The sequence below is a fragment of the Dermacentor silvarum genome, chromosome 1 (genome assembly GCF_013339745.2).
Source record: "Dermacentor silvarum isolate Dsil-2018 chromosome 1, BIME_Dsil_1.4, whole genome shotgun sequence".
Classification (NCBI taxonomy): Eukaryota; Metazoa; Arthropoda; class Arachnida; order Ixodida; family Ixodidae; genus Dermacentor; species Dermacentor silvarum.
In genome coordinates this window covers 263,857,014-263,881,205 of record NC_051154.1, presented here as the reverse complement: position 1 = coordinate 263,881,205, position 24,192 = coordinate 263,857,014, and the positions used below count along the sequence as shown (strand labels likewise).

General features: G+C 42.6%; 1 protein-coding gene across 1 annotated transcript in view; it reads left to right on the top strand.

Annotated features, from left to right (window-relative positions):
- The window catches only part of LOC119437129 (death domain-associated protein 6-like), a 168,246-nt gene that overhangs the window by 63,690 nt on the left and 80,364 nt on the right, over positions 1 to 24,192 (top strand). Inside the window, exons 14-15 of the mRNA XM_049660305.1 lie at positions 5,161 to 5,208; positions 15,996 to 16,022. The gene's annotated coding sequence lies outside the window, so the exon portion shown is untranslated. The remainder of the gene's footprint in view (positions 1 to 5,160; positions 5,209 to 15,995; positions 16,023 to 24,192) is intronic.

The following is a 24,192-nucleotide window of genomic DNA, read 5'->3' as shown; positions in this document are numbered from 1 at the left end:
CAGCACTTGAGACATTTGTCTGTGAAACCTGCCCTTAGGGGCGTTTACCGATCCATGTGCACAGTTGACGAAATTTCCTATTTTTTTTTTTCAAAAATATATATATTTTTTATGTCAGCTGCTCTTAAAGAACATCTTATTCTTCATTTATCCCACCTCTCGTCACATTTTCTCATCATTTCAAAGTTTGTGTGCAGATAAGTCGTAGTAATGTTGATTCATGTTATGCCCTCTGGCCTCCATTGCTAGTATTATGGACAGTGTGAACCACTACGTGATCATTGCTGCGTGATAAGAAGCTACACCAACTATCTCAAATAATTGTTGGCAAGAAATGGAGGTCTTTGTGATATTGGAGCTGTGTTTTAGTTGCTAGAAGCTGATTGTCCTAGTCCTGAGTATGTTATTATAGTCATTTAGTTAGTTATCGAGGAGTCAATGAGAAAGTTGTTATTCATGTCACAAAATACCATTATGATGCGTTAAAAGCTCTTCTGGGGCACTCCTCTTCTCAAGGCTCTGATATTAAAGGGACTGACAACTGACCAAAATATGCATTGAGATTATGGTGGAAAAGAAACGAAGATGCTTTATATTGACTGTATTGAACAAGTTGTTAGAGGTTGAAAGAGATATTATAATTTTCATTTGGTGTAGGAAGTTGTGTAAAACTGCATGCCATGACAGGCTACTGGGAAACTTCGGCAGTAATGTTGGAGCCACTCCATGTGATCATAAATTGGTGTACATAAGTTAGCGGTCATGCATTCCACGACAGGCTACTGTGAAACTTCAGCAGTAATGTTGGAGCTACCCGACGTGATCATAAGTTGGTGTACATAAGTTAGCTGTCATAATGTTCATGGTGCCTTTCTTATTTAAAAAGGCTTTCATTATATTTTATGTGCATATGCACACTTCTTAAAATCAGTGTTATAATTTAAACAATGTTTACTAGTGGTATTGTCGCATCAATGAGTGGAATGGTGGAGCAGGCGGCATGCCTCATTACTTGGCAGCACATATAAGTGCTTTTGTATGTTGTGAGTTTGTGAGTACCACGGCATCTGCCATCTTGTCGTAAATGTCTCTTCATATACATATTACGTAATGCTAATTTGTTGAAGTACGTTGTAAAGCTTTCGGAAGCATTTTGTGGCAGTGTTCTCGATTTATTTTAAAATTTCCACAAGAGGGCTGCGGGGCGCTGCGGCGCGCTGCGGCACTCTGTTTACATTGTGTGTGTTTCCATTAGTTTGTGTTTGCGTCTGCGTTATCTATGCCATCTGTGCTTTTTCGTGCGCCATTTCGAGCTTGCAGATTTAGTTCTAGCCCTTCAAGGCGAAAGTTATAGTACACCATGAAATATGGCAAAGTACAGGACGAAAAGGAAGCGTCAACGCAGTGACTGTCGCCATGTGAGGCAGATGGAGATGCAAAATGGGCCAGCAAAAAAAATGCGTGCTTTAGCTCGCTCAAAAGGAGATTGTGCCGCTTCCAAGGAGGGCCCGAAGCTATGAACCTGGTGGATTTTAGAAATATTGAATGGGTTTTTATTACATTGACATTCGATTCAAATCTTTCACGCCATTTTTCTCAAAACATGATTTTTTGCATCCTGGTGGATTTTAGAAATATTGAATATTTTTATTACATTGATATTCGATTCAAATCTTTCACGCCATTTTTCTGAAAACGTGATTTTTTGCATCCTACAGTTACGCAAACAGTGATAACTTTTCTTTATACATGGAGCTGTGCATTCAAGCAGAATGACTGAAAATGAGTACTAATTTTTCATACTATGGCCAAATGTGTGAAAAACAAACCTGCCGGATATCAACTTTATCAGTCTTTTTATGATAACACACCTTCGCTCAGAGATGTGGCGATTGTGGTGGTTAGATGCACAGGTTATTGTCCTCGTTACGTGCCTGCCAAGTCGCGTTTGAATCGCACCTACCATTTTGTAGTTATGAGTGTGTGCGCAACTTACACATTCTGGCACGTTTTGATTTATATAAATTTTTTGTTTATATTTTTAGCAATTTCGTCATTTTAAAGTTGCAAGCTACCTAAGCTTTGCAAGAAAAAAATATAATTGTAACTTTTCGACTACAATTGTAAAATTTTAAAGTGATGGTATTCCCGGAAAGGGATTGTCAAAAAATAAAGCCGAAGTTTGTCAACAGGGTCCTGCGCGTACGTACGCTTGCCTACGATCTTGTCAGTCCATTATTCTGTCGCCACAAATAGACGAAAGTACAATTAATAAGTGCACCGAATCTTCAACCTTTGGCAACAGGACCGCAATTTTGTAGCGATGCCTCTTGCACAGCCACTCCTTGCGCTTCGTCAGTGGTATAAGAGCGGCACTCCGCCTGCGTTGTATGGTATCAGCCGGCAGAGAACGGGGATGATAAAGGGCTCAGTAAAAAGAGTACCCTTGTACTTTTTTGGGCATCAGAAAGGTTTTACAGTCGAGTCCCGCTACAACGAAATTCATGGGACACACAAAAAATTTCGTTGTGGAGGAACTTCGTTGACGTGATGCCAAATGGCAAAGCCGCGAACGAAACCGAGACCATCGTCCTGGAAATCTTTGCGATGGCATGGGGGCAAAGTTTGAGACATACCAAATGTGGTCAATAAAGTGTCAACTTCACGAGAGAATGCATTTCACGCCGCTGTTACAGCATTTTTCGTGCGCTGCGGCCGACGCCTAACTCAACGCGCGTGCCAGGGCGATCGCAAAACTGTCATTTTGCTGCACATGCACCGACGCAATTAATGAAGCGGTTTGAATTACCACAATTTCATTGCATATTATGTGCAGTCGGCAAACTTGGCAAGCTTGCGCTTACGAGAAGTTTTATTTCTAGAAGTCGGTAAGCCTGGATTTCTTATGCTTCACGGCAAGCAAAGGTGGTACGCGATGTGCACTACCCTTTTCCATAATCAACCCTCTGTGAGACGGCCTTTCTCACTGCGTGTGAGAAAACTTAGCGAAGAAATGGATGTCCCAGTTCTCGAACACCGCCTAATGCCTCCAGGTGAGCTATTACCGCACTGGGAGTGGCAGGTGATAGAATGTGATGTATCCTTTCTAGAGGTCACAAAGCACGTTCCTGAACTGGAAATAGCAATGCATTTCTGTGAACTCCAATCAAAGTACTCTTGCTGTGAATTCTACACCGATGCGTCAGTCAGATTTTGGCGTATCTTGCGTGACTTTTGGTCCTTCTTTCTCTGAATCAGACGTTCTGAACCCTCATACGAGTATTTTTACTGCCGAAGCCTATGCAGTACTGTCCGCTGTTAAACACATTAGGAAATTAAATCTACAGAAGGCAATAATATTCACGGACTCCTTAAGTGTTGTAAAGGCACTAATGTGTTTAAGAAAACACAGAAATCCTGTCTTCATTGAACTTTACTCATACTTGTGCAATATTTATTCATCTCATAGACATCTGACAATGTGCTGGGTTCCTGGTCATAGATGCATCAAGGGTAATGTGCTAGCAGACCAAATGGCCAGATCAATTACATCTCAAGCTACTAATCTTGCGATTACTATTCCTGCCACAGATCTCAAGCCGTTTCTGCAAACGAAACTGCGAAGCCACTGGCAATGCTTGTGGGATGCCAAAACAAATAATAAGCTCCGCTTAATTAAGCCACTGTTAGGTTTCTGGCCCTACAGTTCGAAAACACGAAGAACAGATGTTCTCTTGTGTCGCCTCAGAATAGGACACACATATGGTACTCACAATTTTCTGCCGACTGGTAACGAAGCCCCCAACCTGTGGTTGATGTGGTGAGAGTCTGACAGTCCTCCATGACCTCCTGGAGTGTCGGGAAGCCGTAACAGAGAGAATGAAACATTTTCCTAAACATAGGCCCCTTTACAGCCACGCCTCATCTGATGCTTTATCCACACCTCATAACTATTCATGTACCACTGACAAGCAATTATCGTCGCCTTGGCGCTCTTTGGCCACATCTGGCCCTTGTGCCAATAAACTTCATTAATCAATCAGGTGTCAGTATGCTAAAATGTTGCACTTTACCATGGTTTTGTGGGAGAGGCGGTGCATGCGCTATGGACGTATCATGTCACACAAAGCTAAAACGCTCAATTTCTGCACTATGCGTCGTTATGGTGGCTAGCGATGCATCAGACTTTGGCCTTTGGCTCAGGTATGTCAGAAAGGCCGTCCGTGTGAGGGTGAGAAATTTTGTTCGAGATAACCCTGGTGCATTTGTAGGAGCTCGAATTTGGGGGGAGCTTTTCCCTATTCAAATACATGTAACTCTGCCGGGACCAACTGATCAGTTCGAATTATCCGTCAGTTCGAATTAAGAGATTTTGAATTGCCAAGATTTCACTGTAATGCTTTTACAGAGGCAGAGGGGAAAATGTGTCTGAGACAACACACATTTTCCAGTATGCAAATTTGCTGTGCTGTTAATTACTGCCATATGGCCAATTAGCATGTGTTAGCATCAGTTCTTCACTTTCATTGCTTCTGTGTCTTTGCATTGTCCATCCTTAATGAATTTTCTGTGCAAGTTGTCAGCTCTACTCATAAAAAAAGTGAGAGCTGATGTGCAAAGCTTACTGACACGGAAGAAGGTGGAGGATGAGGGATCATACATAGAAATGTGTATGTGAAACTTGCATTTCGTTGAAATACTACTTTTGTATCTTATGTCTTAGGCTGGCACTTCAACCCTTCAACAAGCAAGTTGATGACTGTAAAATTTTGCCAGAAAATATACTGCGACAGAGAAAGCATTCTTTGGCTGACCTTAAATTGCTGCTCTGACCGCATTAGCTCAGCCATTGAAAAGAAGCAGGTGCACCTGTCTACAAGTACTGGTTTCACTTCTATTTTTGTGTAATGAATCTCGTAGTGTGGATCTTCATTGATGGACGGTGCGCCTGAGTCTTTTATTGGATGCACACCTCTACTGCACACTTTTTTACTCTTTTGGGAGTTGCTGAAGTACGCAAAGCTGAGGAGTTTAAGAATTGCGCATATATTTAAATGATGTAACAAACATGGCTTTGCAAATGCTCGGATGTGATGAGTGCATGCGGACAGTTTTAAACCAAGAAAGGCAACCTTGGCTTTATTTTTTTCATTTTTTCAGAAATGTCAACCAAGGCGGCGCCCTCTATCGTTGGCAATAGACGAACTGGTAAGTGATCTGTACGCTTAATCTCTTTGCAGTGAAGTAAAATGTGCGTTTACGCATGGTGAGCGTTGTCAGAACACTAATCTCCTTCAAGTGCGTGCATACAGATATTGTTATGTCTGTACATTTTAAGGCTGTCTATAAGATTACATTATAATGGCTGACTTCAGTAAACTAAAGGTATAAATGAGCAAAAAGTTTATTATGGCCCTAAGTTGAGGCTAGTATTTCTGCCATGTGAGTGTTCTGTTAGTGAAATCTATCTCAGCACTTGAGACATTTGTCTGTGAAACCTGCCCTTAGGGGCGTTTACCGATCCATGTGCACAGTTGACGAAATTTCCTATTTTTTTTTTCAAAAATATATATATTTTTTATGTCAGCTGCTCTTAAAGAACATCTTATTCTTCATTTATCCCACCTCTCGTCACATTTTCTCATCATTTCAAAGTTTGTGTGCAGATAAGTCGTAGTAATGTTGATTCATGTTATGCCCTCTGGCCTCCATTGCTAGTATTATGGACAGTGTGAACCACTACGTGATCATTGCTGCGTGATAAAAAGCTACACCAACTATCTCAAATAATTGTTGGCAAGAAATGGAGGTCTTTGTGATATTGGAGCTGTGTTTTAGTTGCTAGAAGCTGATTGTCCTAGTCCTGAGTATGTTATTATAGTCATTTAGTTAGTTATCGAGGAGTCAATGAGAAAGTTGTTATTTATGTCACAAAATACCATTATGATGCGTTAAAAGCTCTTCTGGGGCACTCCTCTTCTCAAGGCTCTGATATTAAAGGGACTGACAACTGACCAAAATATGCATTGAGATTATGGTGGAAAAGAAACGAAGATGCTAAATTTATATTGACTGTATTGAGCAAGTTTTTAGAGGTTGAAAGAGATATTATAATTTTCATTTGGTGCAGGAAGTTGTGTAAAACTGCATGCCACGACAGGCTTTTGTGAAACTTCGGCAGTAATGTTGGAGCCACTCCATGGGATCATAAATTGGTGTACATAAGTTAGCGGTCGTGCATTCCACGACAGGCTACTGTGAAACTTCAGCAGTAATGTTGGAGCTACCCCACGTGATCATAAATTGGTGTACATAAGTTAGCTGTCATAATATTCATGGTGCCTTTCTTATTTAAAAATGCTTTCATTATATTTTATGTGCATATGCACACTTCTTAAAATCAGTGTTATAATTTAAACAATGTTTACTACTGGTATTGTCGCATCAATGAGTGGAATGGTGGAGCAGGCGGCATGCCTCATTACTTGGCAGCACATATAAGTGCTTTTGTATGTTGTGAGTTTGTGAGTACCACAGCATCTGCCATCTTGTCGTAAATATCTCTTCGTATACATATTACGTAATGCTAATTTGTTGAAGTACGTTGTAAAGCTTTCGGAAGGATTTTGTGGCAGTGTTCTCGATTTATTTTAAAATTTCCACAAGAGGGCTGCGGGGCGCTGCGGCACTCTGTTTACATTGTGTGTGTTTCAATTAGTTTGTGTTTGCGTCAACCCCAAAATATTGCGATTTCCGCTCAACTCGGCAGTCAAATTAGCGCGCAGTCGTGCAGGTGGAGTCCGAATTATACAGAATGGCATACCTTAAGGTGTCCGAAATTTCGGTCGTACTTATACTTTAAATTTATGGGCCAGTGTTGGTGCTTCAAAGTAGTCCAAATAATCGAGCTTGTTTGAATGGCTGGTGTTGAAATAATCGGTTGACGCCAGTTGTAAATTGGCCAGTTGCCGAACAGAGGCTTCAGCTTTACAAGGAAATCAGACTGTTGAAAAGTACCTGGTGTTATCTGAAGCAATGACTGAGCGTTACGAGGGGCTCATCAAGGCTGGCCTGGCTCAGAAAAGCTTTCTGGCCAGGTGTTTCTGACTGATGCTGGAGCCTTGCTGAAAACATAACAAAGTGTCAGCTGTCAATGAAAAATCATACGATGTAAAAGGCAACATCTGAGCAGCTTTACTCAACTTGAAATAAACTAATTACAGCACACTGTGTGAACAGGTTTGTTGTCTTCATTTAAATTAAAGGGAAACTCGTGTATTTAGAGGCAGAGCAACATTGTTTTACACCAAGCAAATACTTTCTGGAATAACGCTTGTCAATTTTAAGTGTTTGAAATAGCTTAGGGCGTGTCTAGCAGCTGGCATTTATTAGATCCAAAGTGCTCTGAAATCTGTATCTGGATGCTCCAAACTGCTCCAAAATTAAGATTTTGCTGCTCCAAAAATTGCTCCAAATCTCAGTTCGTCAGTGGCACCAGTGCATATGCCATCACCCTCTGTTTACTGCCATCAGTGAGTAAAACGCCGCCCCATAGACGGCGCTATGGTTTCTTGCGCAAATGCAAACGCACAGCCATGGAGAAACCGAGCCAGGACAGAGCGTTGCATTTGTCAGTGTAGCTGCTCTTGGTCAAGTGGTGTGGACTGTTCGGGCATCTCGCGACATCACATGCACATGGCATTTTCTGCTACTTGCAGTTTGTGTGAGTTTCACGAGTCAGCAAAACCAGCACAGTACGACGTGATAAGGAAAATACTGAAGCATACTGAAGAAACCTTTTGACAGCCTGCGTCGTTGTCAAGGGTCATGTAATTGAGTTCTTTTTTCTAAAGATGGAATAGAACTGTACAGGTAGCATTTTCTTGTTTCATTCATTTTCTTGGACAAGCAGCATTATCTAGTTACTTCAAGGCTGCTTCTAGTGACAATATTTTATGTCATTGTGCGACGTAAGGCAGGTACAAAGTTTTGAAATAGAGTTGTTTAGTATTGTTAATTACTGGGCAAGACGGACCGAACAAGTTTGCCTATGATGGGGCTCATTAATAGGACACTCACTAGGCATCCAGTTGCACCTCATGGCTTTTGGCTGGCTTGTATTTCTGTGTGCTATTTATTGCACATGCTATTCCTAATGATTTGGTGGGTATTCCAGCTTTTGAAGGTAATGTTACAACACTTCAGGGGATGAAGGTTCTGACAACATTGCCTCCTGCAGCTGGAAGAGCTTGGCTTGGCTCTTGTTTATTGTGCTCTTTTGATTGTGTGTACTCCTTTTTAGAAATTCACAGGTTGCTGAGCTGACTCGAGGTGTTGTGCTGTGGGGCTTATGTTGTTCTCCTAGCATTCCCGAGCACTGGAGGGTGTTAAAGAACTCCAGGTGGTCCAAATTGTTCCAGAGTCCCTCACTACGGCGTGCCTTATAATCAGATCGTGGTTTTGGCATAAAATCTCATATTAGAAAAAAATTGTACACATGCATGACCTGGCTCATTACTGGTGGTTGCCTGCCTATTACCACCATGCATGCTGCATGTCTCTGCCTGTGGCTCTTGCTTTCCCCATATATGTTTGTTATTCCCTGCTCCCAAAGTGTTGTGAAACATGAAAATGTGCTGTATCAGTGTTTGCTACTGCAATATGTGCTGCTCGAATCTAGCTAGCTTGTCACATGTCTTCTAGTGCACAACGTCGATTATACAGCTTGGGGCAGATTAGACGGAAGATCTGGAGCACGGTATTTACTGCAGTGGACAGGGCACTGCAAGGATGTCTACCAAACTTCCAATAAGTTCAGATTACCTGCTGGATACCGAAGACTACAGCCCTTAAACAAGTACACATGCTATGTTCCAGTCAAACATACAGTAATCAACAAAAAATATGATATTGTGGTTTTCTGTGAAACATTCATTACCTGTGTATCTAAACTATTGTTTGCTGTTTTTCGTCCTAATAATGTGAATCAAGGTGTGCACTGCTGCAGTTAAAGGGAGAGAGATGGATAACATATTGTTGGTTGTCTGTGTCATAAAGCTCCACTTTCCACTTTATTCATGAAATTAATAAACTGGAAAGAGGAGTCAGTATGGCAAGGTAGCCATCCTTGTTTATAATATCCTCTGCCTCTTCTTCCTTCCCAACCTTTTCTCCTTCAACCTAAAAAACTTCCCTTCTTTTAGGTTTCGCCTCTCAGGTGGTGAAGAACGATGCTGACAGCTGCAACCTCTAATTGTCCTCTGTCCATATACCCAACAGTCTTGATTACACCTTGCTGTACACACTCCTTCACGAACTTGAACGGACCTAGAATTTTTACGTCAGTTCCTGGTAGTTCTTTCTGGAGAAGCACTTGATATCAGGTATATGTCCACAATGTCGTTTGTCGAACTGACCTTTTATTGCTTCGGGATATCTCCTGCGCTCTTCAGTGCAGTGGTTTTACGTCGTTCGCTTAGCTGAAGTTTGTCTGCTATGCCAAGCTCCTGGTCGGCAGACAGCTTTGGCACTTCATCATAGGTGGCGAAATGTGGGCTACATCCATGGCTTGCGGTATGTGTCCTGTTATGGTGTGCAACGGCTGCTTCTAGATGGCACTTCCATCCACCTTGGAAATTGGATGCATTGACACGAATTGCTTTCGCAATGCTCAAGTCTGAAATTTTGCTCGTTTACCACTGTTATCGATGCTCCGCTATCTACTAAAGCCTTGACGTCCTGTCCATTTGCTTGCACCGAAATATACACAAGCTTGGCACGGCCGGTAAGGAATATACGTAGTGTCATGAAATGAGAGAGGGTGACCTCTGGATGTCAATTTGGTTACGCTTTTGCACTGTCGTCTGCTTCCTCACTAGGAAGTGCTGCCACAATCAGAAACGCATTTGTGGTGTTGTGCAGAAATCTCATATTATACAGCAAGTCATCCATAGTATGCGACGTTCGTAGTTGGACATCGGGCTACTTGCTCTTTGGCACTCCTGGTATGAGAGAGGTATGAGCGATGAGTCCAATAACGCGGAGTCGGTAATATATAGCGGCCTCCTCCTCCCCAAAAAAAGTAGTCTACCAGAGGGCCGGATTTGTACTTGAAGGCTATAGTGCTGTCCCAGCTTTGGAGCTTATGCGTGGAGATTGACACCAAAAAGTGCTCTCTCCACTCAGCCCATGGCCAATCTGCTTTTCCTGTGATTCTCAGGTCATGCCAGGTTTTCGCTATGCCTCAAAGGTAGAAGCGCATATTCATAATCTCGTCAAAGTCTTGTCGCCAACTATTTTGGACGCAGGCATTCTTGCAGAAACTGAGCCAGGCTTTAGCGTTTGCAGATAATGAACCGTCATAGACATCCGATCTTATTGTTTATAACGATGACCTCCAAAAATACTGGAGGACTGTTTTCGTCACAAGCTCTAGTATGTGTTGTTGGTGCTCGCTGTTTTTCTGCTCAAATTCCATTACATGATGTAAAATGTCTTTCGTGCTCTCAGATTTTCTGCCTTGTTCACTTATACCAGTCTTCTCCAATTGTGTTAGATCGCCAGTTGCAAAAGGTCATGTTTATGAGCGTTCTGAATAAAGGATTAGTGCTCATCCATAATAACGAACCGTCCTCTGCGGGAGCATTTTTCAACGCTCAGGGGCCTGTTGCCGTAGGTGCAGGATTCGGTGATGTCCACGCACATAGTCCTCATTAAAATGAAGCTAATGTGGTGTACAACACAGGATCCTGTTCTTGACTGCGCCAAATTTGTAATAAAACTGAGATAAGTCAGTATGGCAAGGTAGCCATCTTTGTTTTTTATATCCTATGCTTCTTCCTTTCCAATCTCTTCTACCTTACAATGGTGCTCACTGTCGCCTACACTTGCAAGTTTGTGTGCGAGTGAATGCGTCACAATTTTTTTTGCTTTTCCTTCTTTCTTTGATCTCTTTTGATATATTAAACCTGGAGTAGCAAGGCAGGCCTTTCACTCAGCTAATCTATCCAATTAACGGTAAAATTTACCTCACCAGTGTGCACGTTTTATCTCGTACTGGTTGATGTATACAGTTTCCATGTGATACATTCTTGGAATATCCACGTTGTGTGCTGATGGGTGGGCTATGTAGTGCGAGTCACGTAACATGGCAGTGAGTATTAAAAATGCTATTGCCCTAGGCTAATGGTCTGGCATAACGCAACAGTAACTTTCGGAGGAGTTTAGCTTACAAGACCCAATATGCAAAACATAATATCTTTGCATTCATTACTGTAGATGATGGGGCTAAAGAAATGTTTGTCTGATTAAGTTTCCTTGTGATACATTCTTGGAATACGCATGTTGTGTGCATGATGGGTGGGGCTATGTGGTGCGAGTACCATAACATGGCTGTGAGTGTTCAGAATGCTACTGCCCTAGGCTAATGGTCTGGCATAATGGAACGCTAACTTTCTGAGCAGTTTAGCACACAAGACCCAATATGTAAAATATAATACCTTTGTGTTCATTACTGTAGATGATGGGGCTAAAGAAATGTTTGTCTGATTAGTGTTCAAAACATGTGCCACAACAACCAATGACTTCACAAGAATTTTACTGACAGATATTGGGTTCTTACTTGCTTGTTTGTTTTGCTTTCCTTAATTACACAGGGGAAGAAATATTAGTTGGTGCTAGAACCTACTAGAGCCTCGCATGCTCATTTTCAGATGCCAGATGTATGCTTGTAAAAGTTGTGTTTTAACATAAGGGCTCCATGGCAAACATCGAAAATTACTTCGAAAGAGTCTCTGAAATGATTTATGCAATACCTAAAAGAATGCTTATACACAGAGAGTGAGAAAGCAGAGTTTCCTCACTAAAATTATATTTCAGTGTGATATCTTAAATGTGCTTTACGAGAATGACAGTTCTTCTATGCCATGGCTTTTCCCCTCATTTCATATTCTGCGCTTCTATGGCTACGCCCATCCTACTTAGGCACCACATCATCCAGTGACTTGAGTGTTGTCTGCTTCCAGTCAGCTTGAACATGTGTTCCCATGTCTCATACTACACTGGATTCATTCCAATGTATTCTTGTTACTATGGCAATGATTATCTTGAGGTGGAAGTTATGTGCAGTATGCCTTGAATTCTACAGTGTGCACGACCTACAGTGTGCACCTTGCATGTATAAAGGTCAAGAGACTTGTCTAGAATGCACAAGCCATGTATTCCGCACTGCGCTGGCAAGATCTAGTGATAAGATGTGGTGTGAAACCAGCTGAATGTTAACATGTGTGGCTACATTTATGAGATGCCTTGTCTTTTCTCACACTGCAGGTAGCCTCATGCTCTGACATTTGCTGTGGCCATCAGGAGCGCTGTCTGTGGTGCCGCGCTGCGAAACAAAAGTGGAGATATGCCAATCCGGCATGTACTATGAATGTTTCTTCCACATAAGGTACGAAACCAATTATGGTTGCGTCATCGTTCTGCCACCTGCTGCACGAAAATCAGAACCAATAATGGTGCTAAACCCACTGTCTACGCTTTACGCATATTCATAAAAATTGGTTCATGATGCATCGGCAATGAAATGAGTTACAAGGAATCTATCAGTTGCAGATGGTGACAAACTGTGAAGCCATGTGCAAGAATATGAGGCATGGTGCATGTGATAGACATGCAGCAGTTGGCAGAATGATGATGCAGCCATGAGTGAGTTGTGAACCTTATGCACACTAAATGCTCATAGCACTCTCTGGATTGTGATATCTCCGCTCTAGTTTCGCAGCACGTTACCGCAGACTGTGCTCCTGATGGCCAAAGCAGATGCCAGAACATGAGGCAACCAGCTGTGCGAGACAAAACAAGGCATCTCGTAGATGTAGCCACGCATGTTCACGTTCAGCCAGTTTCGCATCACATTTTATCCCTACATGTTGCCAGCGGGGTCTGGCGCACACAGCTCGCATCTTCTAGACAAGTCTTTTGACCTCTATACTGTCAAGATAAAATCTAGAGACCACAGGAGAGGTGGCCAAGCGGCATTGCTTCGCTAACTGCTGTGTGTCTATGTTCGAGATGTGTGTACTGTTCATGGCACACCCTTTGTTATATGTCTGCATGCAGCATTTCGTTTGCACAGTTTGACCATGCACTCAGAAGAACGATAAAGAGAGTGCAAGGGGCTGCTTTAACAATCACTGTGATCACATCCCTCATGCATATTGAAGAACAGTAAAGCCTTCAGTTTTCATAATGCTTTTCTCAGTTTTTTTTTTCTTTTTTGTGTAAGTCATCTGCTTTTGTTATCCATTTTCTTCTTAGTCTGTCCTCCTTAGCAGCTTCGTTTTGTGTCGTTTAACACATTTTCCGGGGCAAGATATTTGGAATGAGTGTCAAAAGTTATTAAGCAAGATTATCCTCAAATACCCTATTAGCGGGCTGTGGGTCACACTGCTGGCTGCGCTTATCAAGTGAGGTCATTCTGATACAAAGACACAAGAAACACAAAATTAATGTTTTGAATGCCGGTGAGTGTCTAGAAAAAATGCATAGACGCTGGCGTGTCTTCGGGAGCTTTGCCAATGGCTGCATTCTGACTGCCTACTCGGCACCTTATGCACCCTCCATCTTCCCGGTGAATGCACGATTGAGCTGAGCCACGAGCATGATGACAGGTAAGAAAGGATGCATGTGTGCAGTGTGCAGCTCTGAAGAGCAGAGCACAATACTAAAGTTTGGCTGCTGCCTCCGGGCTCTTTATTCTTTGGCTCTCGACAGCACCTGCTGCATAGCGAAGAGTGTGCTGGTTTTATTGGCACCCTTCAGACAGTGTTAGAGTATCGACCTGACAAAATAAAGTTTAACAGGGGCGGGCAAGGACCGGGTGCATGTATATCTCGCTCCAGCAGACGACATTGTTGCACTCTGTTCTTTCCTGAAAAACTGAGCCACAAGTTAAGATGAGGTAGTCTTTTCTGAGCTCATGTGCGGCTACATAATTGTTGGCTTTTGTCGAATTCTTTCACATCCCTCTGCTTGTTCCATGTGGCCCAGCAGTCCTTCCACAGAGCACAGCATTTCTGAACCTTCACTCCACTCCCTTGCTTGTGTATGCACATATGTGTGTGCACAAATGCATGCATGCACACAGAAGCTGCTGCAAATCATTATAATTCTCAGCCAGAAAGGGCACGTGCTTTGCATCTGCATGCTTTGCATCTTGCATACGGTGAAAGCCAGAGCTTTGCTTTTGATAAGGATTGAAGATGTCCGCTGCAAGCAGCTGACACGTCAGGGAAAGAGCACAGCCGCTCTTTCCGAGTGGGATAAGCTAGGCCCGTATTTGACAAGGTTTACCTTTGAAAGTGCTGCAATCCCTGGCCTGCGGACGTGGTCACGTGGTGTCATGTGGTATTCTAAAAATGTTGCTGGCTTTTTTTTTTCCACTTGGGAAAAAAAGGACCTCGCAAGACCTAGGCTGCTTTAAACGCTGTTTTCCGTCATTTATGGATATCTTCCACAGCATTTGTATTGACGCCTTATCGAATAAGTAAGGTAGTTAAGTGCTAGATAATTAAGCTTAGTTAAATTATTTTTGCAATATGAAAGACTTGCTCATGACTAACATGAACAATGCCTTTCAACGTACAGTGGTTGCCATTAGCATAGAGCACTCCATTGTTGTTTTTTTTTTCAATTCTTAGTGATGTTTAATTGGAGTTGATAAAAAATATTGACTGCCGAGGCTCTTTAGTGTGCACTTAGGTCCAAGTACTCTAGTATTCTTGCATTCTTTCCTCATTGTAACGTGGCTGGTAGAGAGGATTGTCACCTCACATTTATCTCGCTTAGCCACGGTGCTGTTATTTTTTTTTATAACCAACATGCACTGTGCAGAGAAGACATGATAGTGCAAACTAGGATGTTTGCATAGAAAAGGACAGCACAAAGACAAGAGCTGCTCACATAGCAAGAAGAATTGCTTCCTTTTATGGCATGCTGGCAATGATAATTCCATTGCCTAGTCAGTAGAGTGCTACTTTTGCAGACGAGAAGCCAAGGGTTGATTCCTCACTTGATCAATGGCACAGAATTTAGTTTATTAGCTAACGACTTATGATGAATGGTGTTTGGCTGGCAAGGTTGTGAGCTTGTCAATCTTGGCTTTAACCTGGTTGAATCGTCACAATGGTTCAGCAGCTGTGGCATTCTGCTACAGAACAGAAGGTCATGGGTTCGATTTCTGGCCACGGCGACTGCGTTCCAATAGGAACAGAGTGCAAAAATACTTGTGTACTGTGCCTTGGGTGAACACAAGGAACCTCAGTTGAGTTAAAATGAATCTAGAGCGCCTCTACAATGGCATCCCTCACAGCCCACTATGCAACTTTGGGGCTTTAAACCCCACAATTTTAACCTGGTTGATGTTGCCTGTGGGCATTTCATGCCTAATATAAGAGTGGGATATTTTCTTCGTTGTGTATGGCCAAATCATTGTTCCGGAAAGAAACTGTTGCAATGCTTTGCCACAGTTATTGTGTAGCAAGAAAGGCACTCGGCTTTTTTGTGTTCCATTCCAACTCTCTCTTTAGCAACGTTATGATGAACATTTTTTGACTGTTTATTGCCAGGCCTACTAACGTGCTAGCACAGTCATTCACCAGTCCTATGTCTGTTCGTCAAAAACGGGAAACTTCACATAGTTTAGTTTCTTGCAAACTTGCCACAGTGGATGGAATCCTTGTAGTGTCAGTCTTGCCTCTTGAATCATGTTTGTTTGGGCGTAATTCATCTATGAACTATGGCGTGTATCAGTCCTTTTATTGCCTAGAAATAGGCCTGCTATAATTCAGAATTAAGTACATTCCCACTAAAGGCTACATTAGCATGCACAAATGGTTTCCAGCAGAACGCACTGACATGGGCAGAAAGGGACGTCAACTTTCTGCCATCATTTTAGCAATGCACATGCATAACTACATATTTGTACTTTGTTTCAGCTTATTACACCAGTACCTGTGAATGAGGTAAGAAGTGTTTCTTTAGTGCATAATAAACAGCTGCAGGCACTTGCCTAGACAATCAATCCTTTTGGAAGCCTAATGGCAAACTAACATTTGAGGTGGGTACACAATAGACCGAATTGTGCTACAATTCATGCTCTGAGCTTGAAGTGGCTAAGTAGCACTGAATTGCGGTATGAGCAGCCAGTCTACAGTACCCTTTTGCTCAACATGGTTTGGGGCCATTCAGCAATTTCTTGGTTGATCCAGGGAGTGAATCGTGATTGTGTCTGTCATGTAAATTCGTTTTTTGGCTAGATGGTGCGTGAACAAGCTACTACAGCAATAACAGTCAGAGCTACAAGTTCTGCAGACTAATCAGGTCATGGCTGATACAGTTCTAATGCATGCTGGGCGATTCTGGTGATTTGAGTAAATTCATTAAAGCGATACTAGAGCTGCATTATTAAGTCTAGCTTGAGTGACAGATTGTTGTCCTGAAAATTTCTTTGTTCATGCTGTGCCAAAAGATTTGGTTGGTGAAAAAATTGTAATTCAAGAGTACCATATCGGGTAGCAGTGCACAAGGAGGGTGCCACGCGACCGTAAATTCTTTTAGTGATGTTGAGAGGTAGCGTCAGTGAGTTCTTTTGTAGGAGAATTCATTGAAATTGGGCAAACTGCATTTTTATCTCATGTTCAAGGGCAGTTCATTATCACCATCAGTGGCCCTAATTAGTAAGCATGAAAAGTGATGGCATAAGGAGCTGGTTTTGTAGCTTATCATTTCTGCTAGCCCTGTTCCCAATAAAAACAATGCCTTGGACATTTGGACCACTAATCTGTCATCTTAGCTTGATTTAATGTTTGCTTTTAGAGCCCTTTTAAATTAGAAGAGTGTATAATAGACATGTGAGGTTAATGGCGCATTGCTGGCAATCCCCTTCAGTAGGCAAGAGTATCTTATTTTGTAATGGACCCAGCTTGCCAATTAGAGAAGTGTACAGTGCTAACAAATGGAAACTCGAATAGCAACGAATGTATTTTAGATGTAAATACATGGAATTGCGGCATGTTATCGCACTGTAGCTGGTTTCTATGCGTGGAGTAGTCCCAAATGTTCGTTTTGGAGTGTGAGCTAAGCTGCTGTTGCAGATATAGGTGAAACTGGAAACAAAACCACATCGGAGTAGTTTCAGAATTGTCCGCAGTTTGATTTTGAACACCGTACACAGTTGAGATATTGAATGAAAATTGAATAGTACTCATCCTATTTGCATTTGACACAGTGGTTTAAGTGTGGGCTGCTGACAAATTCTGACCATACTTATCTGGCAGAAACTTTTTTGTTGTTACCGACCGCAATGCCCTCTCCTTTGTCTCAACTCTTGAAGACTTCAAAGGCTGCATGGTAGCTGGGCTTATAACTTCAGGACTATTTGCTTGTCCTCTACAAGTCTGGCTGCTTGCCAGACTTACATAGGTATACTGACTGTCTTTCTCATCACCTGATGGATCTCTGTGACCTATCAGTACTCGTATCTGTGTACAGACTATTACCTGCATCTCCACTGAATATTGCGATGACTATCTGCAGTTTTATGCTCGGATTTCAGGCTCCAGGAATATTCATTTGTTGTCCTCTACAAGTCTGTTGGTTTGCACAGGGATGCCGACTGTTTTTCTTGTCGCAAAGTGCTAGACTACTGCTTTCAACGGTGACAGCCTCAGTCAGAGACTCTGCCGTACACGAGACTGCCAAAAAATAACTCTAATATTTCATGCATTAGATGCCCCAGCTTCTACTTTTACAACGTGCTGGAGTCGGTTTGCAGAGAAAGACGTGTCATGTCCTCGACATTCATTGCAACACTCTCATCTGCATTCAAGTCTGGAGAGCAAAATTGGCTTATTATTGGTTTTCGGAACTTGTGTAAGTCTCGGGAATCTGTCGTTGAAACACTTGCCATTATGTTGGGAGGCTCTTGCATTTCTTGTGCTAAGTTCATGCGCCCTCTTCGAGGCTGAAGTAAACCAGTTTGGCTGTTTTATTGTACTGGTTGTGCGTGACAATGTGTTCCAAGTAAACAAGCCAATCTTCTGTATCTTCACATATGTCACTGTGGAAGGCGTTCAGCACATGCAGGTTGAGTTGCATTCAACAAATCTATGCTGTGTATTCTATACTGGTTGGAATGGTTCTAGTTGTTGCTTTCTCAGGAAGCAGTTCCAAGTTTTGGGGCTAGCTCATGGATTCTTCTGCATGCATGAACAGGTATAGCCACCAATACAGGACTAGAGTTCCTGCTGCTTCGAAGGTTTATAACATAAGTCTACCCAGCGCCTTAGTCTGTTTTATGTTTTGCCAGAGCAAAGCAACAGCTTTAATTAATATTTAACAGAATGCCTGCAACGAACAATCATTCTGTGATCAGCAGGTGGCCTACCTTTGCCTCATCTTTTAAAAGTTCATCTACAGCACTAGATGAAGTCAGCAGACAATGAAGCCACGAAAAGCACAGGGGAAGTTAACTTAAAAAAAAGAGAAAAAATTGACATATATAATTTATTGTGAATGAAACTTAAATTTACTATAGGCTTGATATTCTTAACGAATGAAAAAGGTAATGAAAGTGGAAGAAACGACAGCTTGCCACCAAGGGTAGCCGAATCCACAACCTCTGCATGACACATGCAATACTCCATCAATTAAGCTACGGTGGTGGCTGTACCCTGTCCACTTTCTTCGGTATTTGTGCACCTAACCTTCAGAGTACTAACCTGTGCTACTCACAGCTAGAGTTGCTTTTTCTTCCATTCTCACTTGAATGCAATAGCATTAAGGGCCCCGTGTCGCAGAAAATCCGGCGTCCGTGTCCGTGGCAAAGAAAATCGTCCCGAACCACCCTGACCACGCAGGCCCTTTGCGTGGTGTAGAGGCTCTGGTGAACTCAAAGTAAAATTCGTCGGAAAAATCGTAAAGTACGACTCAAGAACAACCTACAGGTATGATAGCGTCGGATTGAAATTTGAATATAGCGAAAACATAATTCTGTTGCGCTGAAACTCAAACACAAACCCCTTTTCCAGCATTTCTAACATTCATACAGCAGCGCACCCCGGTCGGTGTTGCTTGTAAAATCACCAAGATGGCGCTTGCTTCCTCGGCAGCGGCGCGCCGAGGCGAAGGTGCAGAAAAAAAAAAGTTGCAGTTGCCGGGAAGCCGACAAACAGTTGGGGATCTATGAATGCTATCGCATTCCACTTTAAAGGCGAAGCTTAAGCGTCCCTCAAATTTTTCCTGTTCCTTTACAAAAAGTGTGAAGCCTATCACAAGTTTAACACTCATTTTATAATAATTATACATTTCAATTTTAAGAACAGTTACTTTCACCTATGCTTTCTTTGGCTTCATCTGGTTGTTACTAAAAAGTGAGCCTCAAGGTTCCCCTGATTCTTCATGCCCAAAAGCCCTGTATTCTCATGGAATGGCTGCAACTTGCCCAGATGGATTGACTTCCATGCCAGGTTCTCCCTGAATATAATCTTGTCACAAGCATAAAGGCACGCACCCACCTAAGAGCAGGGCCCATGGCCCTGCTCTTAGGCTCGCCTTTTTCAAGCACTTTACTTCCTTTACTGAGGCATGTGCACTTGTCTGCATTTGCGTCATGATCACATCTTGTACGCAGGTGCACATGTTATACAAGTTCATAGACTGGCCAACCTTCTGTATGCATGAGCATGCTGCCGTGTTCACCCATTTGTCATTGATGACTTGTGATGATGCCATCGTGAACAGCTTATTTAGAGTTAAGCAGATGGCGTGAATTAGTGGTTTGTTTTGAAACAGTTGGCTGCACGTTATGTCTGCAGATTCCTTTAAAAAAAAAAAAACAGTTTGAGTTTGTTTGTACTGACCACTGGCCTCCATTAACCTTCTCAGCCTATCTGTGCTTTGTGCGAGTAGAGTGAAAGTAAGAAATGGAACTTTCGCTATGGCCGTACAGTCCCCTATTCAGCCTGACGGGAATCACTCAGCCTTTGTTGCCTCTCAACTACGTTCCTATTCTAAGAAATGACCTTAGTTACGGGATTGAGATCAATCACGGTCCTGTATAACGTGAAAATGTTTATTGATGTGGAGGGGCAAAATACAGCAGACTATAGCTTTCCATTACAGTGCCTCAACGTTGCAATAACGCTGTGAGTGGCATTAGTTGCATGACAGGAATTACTGTGAAAAATTCTCTATGAGGACTGAAGGAGCAAATCCTAATCAACCTTGAGCGAGTAAACGTCTCCCTTGAACTTTTAGCTCTTCTGATATGCTTTTTGGCAGTGTTAATGGTTTTTATATATTCAGACATACGCCACACACGGACTTTGTGTTAGCGCCACTAGATTGCGCAGCATGTCCAGAGGGGAAGCACAAAAGAGGATGTTACATCAAAGGAATCTTCCTAGGAAGGATTTTGCCCCTTCTTCCCCACTACAACAATATTGGCTCTAAGCTAAAAGGTGTGCCTGGACTAAGTAAGTGCATTATGCACTTGCAGCCTTAGTGAAAGTGAAGCATGCTTGTTTGCACCCATAAGTCAACTTAGTGGACGCTTGCCCATATAATAAACAAATTGAATAAGGAAGCTGCAGTAATGCCATGTTAGATCAGTAAATGAAATACAATCAGTTTCTGCACATATCAAGAAAAGAAAAGCTTGTGCACCAGTATTGTGTGTATGCGATCAGATGCCTGTAGACGAGTAATTGTATGCCTGCGAATCTAGTGGGCAAGCATCATTTGATAATACTCTAATACCCTGGTTACATGGCCTCCCCTAGCTGTGGTTGAACTTAGCGGTGGGTACTCACTTAACCAAGGTTAACGCGAACTGCAGTCTGCCGTAGTTAAACGAGCGTTCCTATTCATGGTGGCGATGAACAAGGCATGCCACTAGTTTCAATTTTTATCGGAATTCAAATGCACTGCTCCCTAAATTCTTAAAAAGAATAAGGCATGCCACTAGTTTAAATTTTTATCGGAATACCAATGCACTGCTTCCTAAATTCTTAAAAGGAATGTCCAAAATTAATGCTAGTTTTGGCACGAGATGAATATGGTGTGAACAGCAGGCTGTAAATTGCTGTCTTTTCAATACGCTATTGACGCGGCTAGTGTTAACCCAGAGCGCTGAAGCAGATGCAGCGTCAGCTAATCGCTGCAGGTTTTTGTGCACACAATTCGTCATGCAGGTTTTCTTAGCTGTGTCCCACACATAGTTCAGTTGACGTAGGCAGTTACTGGTAACACTTGCTCTCATTGTCAAGCTTCAGCTGCACTTCATTCCTTTTGTATCGCCCTACGTCGTCAGAAAAATTGCCGTCGAGCATTGTGACATCTCGGAGTAGAGGAGCGCATCCTGCTTATTTCAGCGCGGAGACGCCAGATTATCTTCCCAATTGGTTACCATTGCCTCTGTTGTTGCATCAGGTCAATTCACATGTTTTTTAAAGACCTGCAAAGGACCCATGCTTCACTCAGTTGATGTATCATCCGCCATTTTGACCATTTGCAAAACATAAGTTAATCTAAACCGAGATTTCTAAGCTCGGTTTGCAGTCAACCGCGGTTAGCAGCTTAACCAGTGTTTTGCCTACTGTGTAACTGCGCTAACTGCATTTTGCGATAACCGGGGTTGTGTTAACTGTGATTAAGGCCGCATGTGTACCAAAGCTATAAGAGTTCTATTGGAAACAACATGGAAATCAGTTTTTGAAATGCTGATAACCAGGAACAGTGTGCGTGAACATAAAGTCTGCACGTGTGGGTGTGAGCACGTGGCAGTAAACAAGGTGAAGATTGTTTGACCGTTTTTTTTTTTTTTGTTCAGCTCTCTGGGCGTACTAAAACATCTTCAGTAATATAAGGTTGCTCCAACTAATACACCAAGTTTCTCGCACATTACAAGCCTGGTCTGCAGTTTTTATAGGTATTGCTTACATATTTGTGAAGCAAGCACCACCTGATGTCTGGATGTTTGATATCAATTTGCAGCTGCCAGGTTTGCTGGCAATGTGATCAAAACTAAGCATGTGAAGTTGGTCAAGTCATAGAGCTGCTGCCTTTTGTAGACATGCCACTACAGGCTATGGCAGACAACGAAAATAGGCATGTGTGACATGACCTCTGAGATAATGTGCTGGTGTTCCCAAGCTGTACGCTTGCCACAGCTGCAGTGCCACTTCATGGCAGGCAACAGAAATCGGTCAATTAACTGGTGGGTGCTGATATCAGAGGCCATACTAGAGCACTGCACGGGCCCGGGCCGACTTGAAAGCCTGGGCCGGGCTGTCCGAAGTGTTTGTTGGCAGGCTCGGGCCGGGCCCGGGCTTAAAGCAGCAAGCCCATGCCGGGCTCGGGCTTGAAGCTACGGGCCCGGGCCGAACTCGGGCCCACTAATTAAAGGGGCTAAGTCAGGCCTTCGAGCACACGTGAACGTCATGGATTGCATGGTTTAATGCATTCTGTGCCAAGCTGAAGTGACACGCTCAAGAAAGATGACTCTTTGTATATCTTATCAAAGAAAATAGGTAAACAGATGAAGTTCTCATTTTCTTTCTTTTCCACAAAAACTAACATTGCTTCTGCGTAAGTTAAAATGAATTGTACAAAAAAACGCTCCTCAAATCATTTCCATGTTACCGCTTTTGCGACTGCACTATTACCAGTCTCGATACTATTGTATTATTTTAGCGCTAGGGCAAGGAGTGTCTCTACTTGTGCGTTTATTTTATGCTGTATGCTTCCGAATTTGCCTGCTTATATATATATATATATATAGAAACAAAGCCATAAGAACGCGTCTGAAGCCCCAAGCACGAAGATTAGACAAATCCATGTAATACCCATCATATATATATATATTCGCATGCTAAATGACATCATAGAACCATATCGTACAGATCATGGTAAATGCATGCGCACCAGCAGAAAAATAACAGCACAGGCAATGGGCCGACGGATCACTGATGTTCCCATGGGAGAAGCGAAGATTTCAGTCTTTTATTGCTTATATACTGCAGCTCATTAAACCTCGAGAAGGTGAGGCTGACAGATACGGTGTAATCTGTAAGTAAAAAAAGAAATTTTTTATTACAGTCCGGGCCTGGTCATGCACACATGGACCCTAGCTAAGCTTAGTAATGAACGCCTGGGCCCGGGTCAAGCTCGGGCTGGTCTCGATCATGTACGCCCTTGGGCTATGTATTACGGGCCCGGGCTGGGCTCGGGCCGAGAAATCAGGCCTGTGCAGTGCTCTAGGCCATACCACACCTCAACCTCTTCATTTTCTGCCATGCGACAAAAGTGCTACATATCTTGCCCAGTGAGCATTGCAGGCAATGGAAATGGGTTATGTTTCTGTTGTAGTAATAGTAAATACTGTCGCTGAGTGTAAAAGCGATGATATTTACATTTTGCTGTCGAACACAGGACAGCCACCACTGAAGCAGATTATGAAAATTGACAAAGCTATATTGTGTAGACAGGATGTAGATTAACTACCGTTATTTTAAAGGTGTTGTCATTTGTCTGGCTCCTACGCAATTCTAGATAAAGCTGTGATCAGACTTTTCTGCTGATTGCCCTGATTCCTGTGCCGTGTATGTCTTATCTTGCGTTGAAAAGTAGGCAAAAATTTCAGAAGAAAACGGGAGTCAACAGGAGAGTGCGCTACATCTGTTCACCAACTAGCCCAGCAAACAATTCTGCTAGTCTGTCTTGTGGCCAGCCATTTGCGCGTGCGCTGTTATGGCATTTGCACAGGTATTCGTGCATGCTCTGCTGTGGTAGCATTAGCTTATTGGATTGCATTTCGTGTTCCAAAATGCGGAAAGGTTCATGAAAAAGACAATGAAGATGCATGACAAGAAAACCTCAACACCAGTACTCCTTAGGCAGGACGTCTCTGCAGAATTGACTACTCTTATAGCCAATTCTGCAGGTGATCATCTTGGACTTGGCACTTTCTGAGAGCAGACGAGACAACACTGTTACTGCAGTAGCTGTGAGATTAGTGGTGCTGAATAAACAAAGCACGCAAATTGCATAAACATCGCTGTAGCTGTCACTGCTTCACAAGTGCGAAAAATGTAATTGTTTAAGGGTAATTTGTTGCTTTTGTGTAATGTGTCC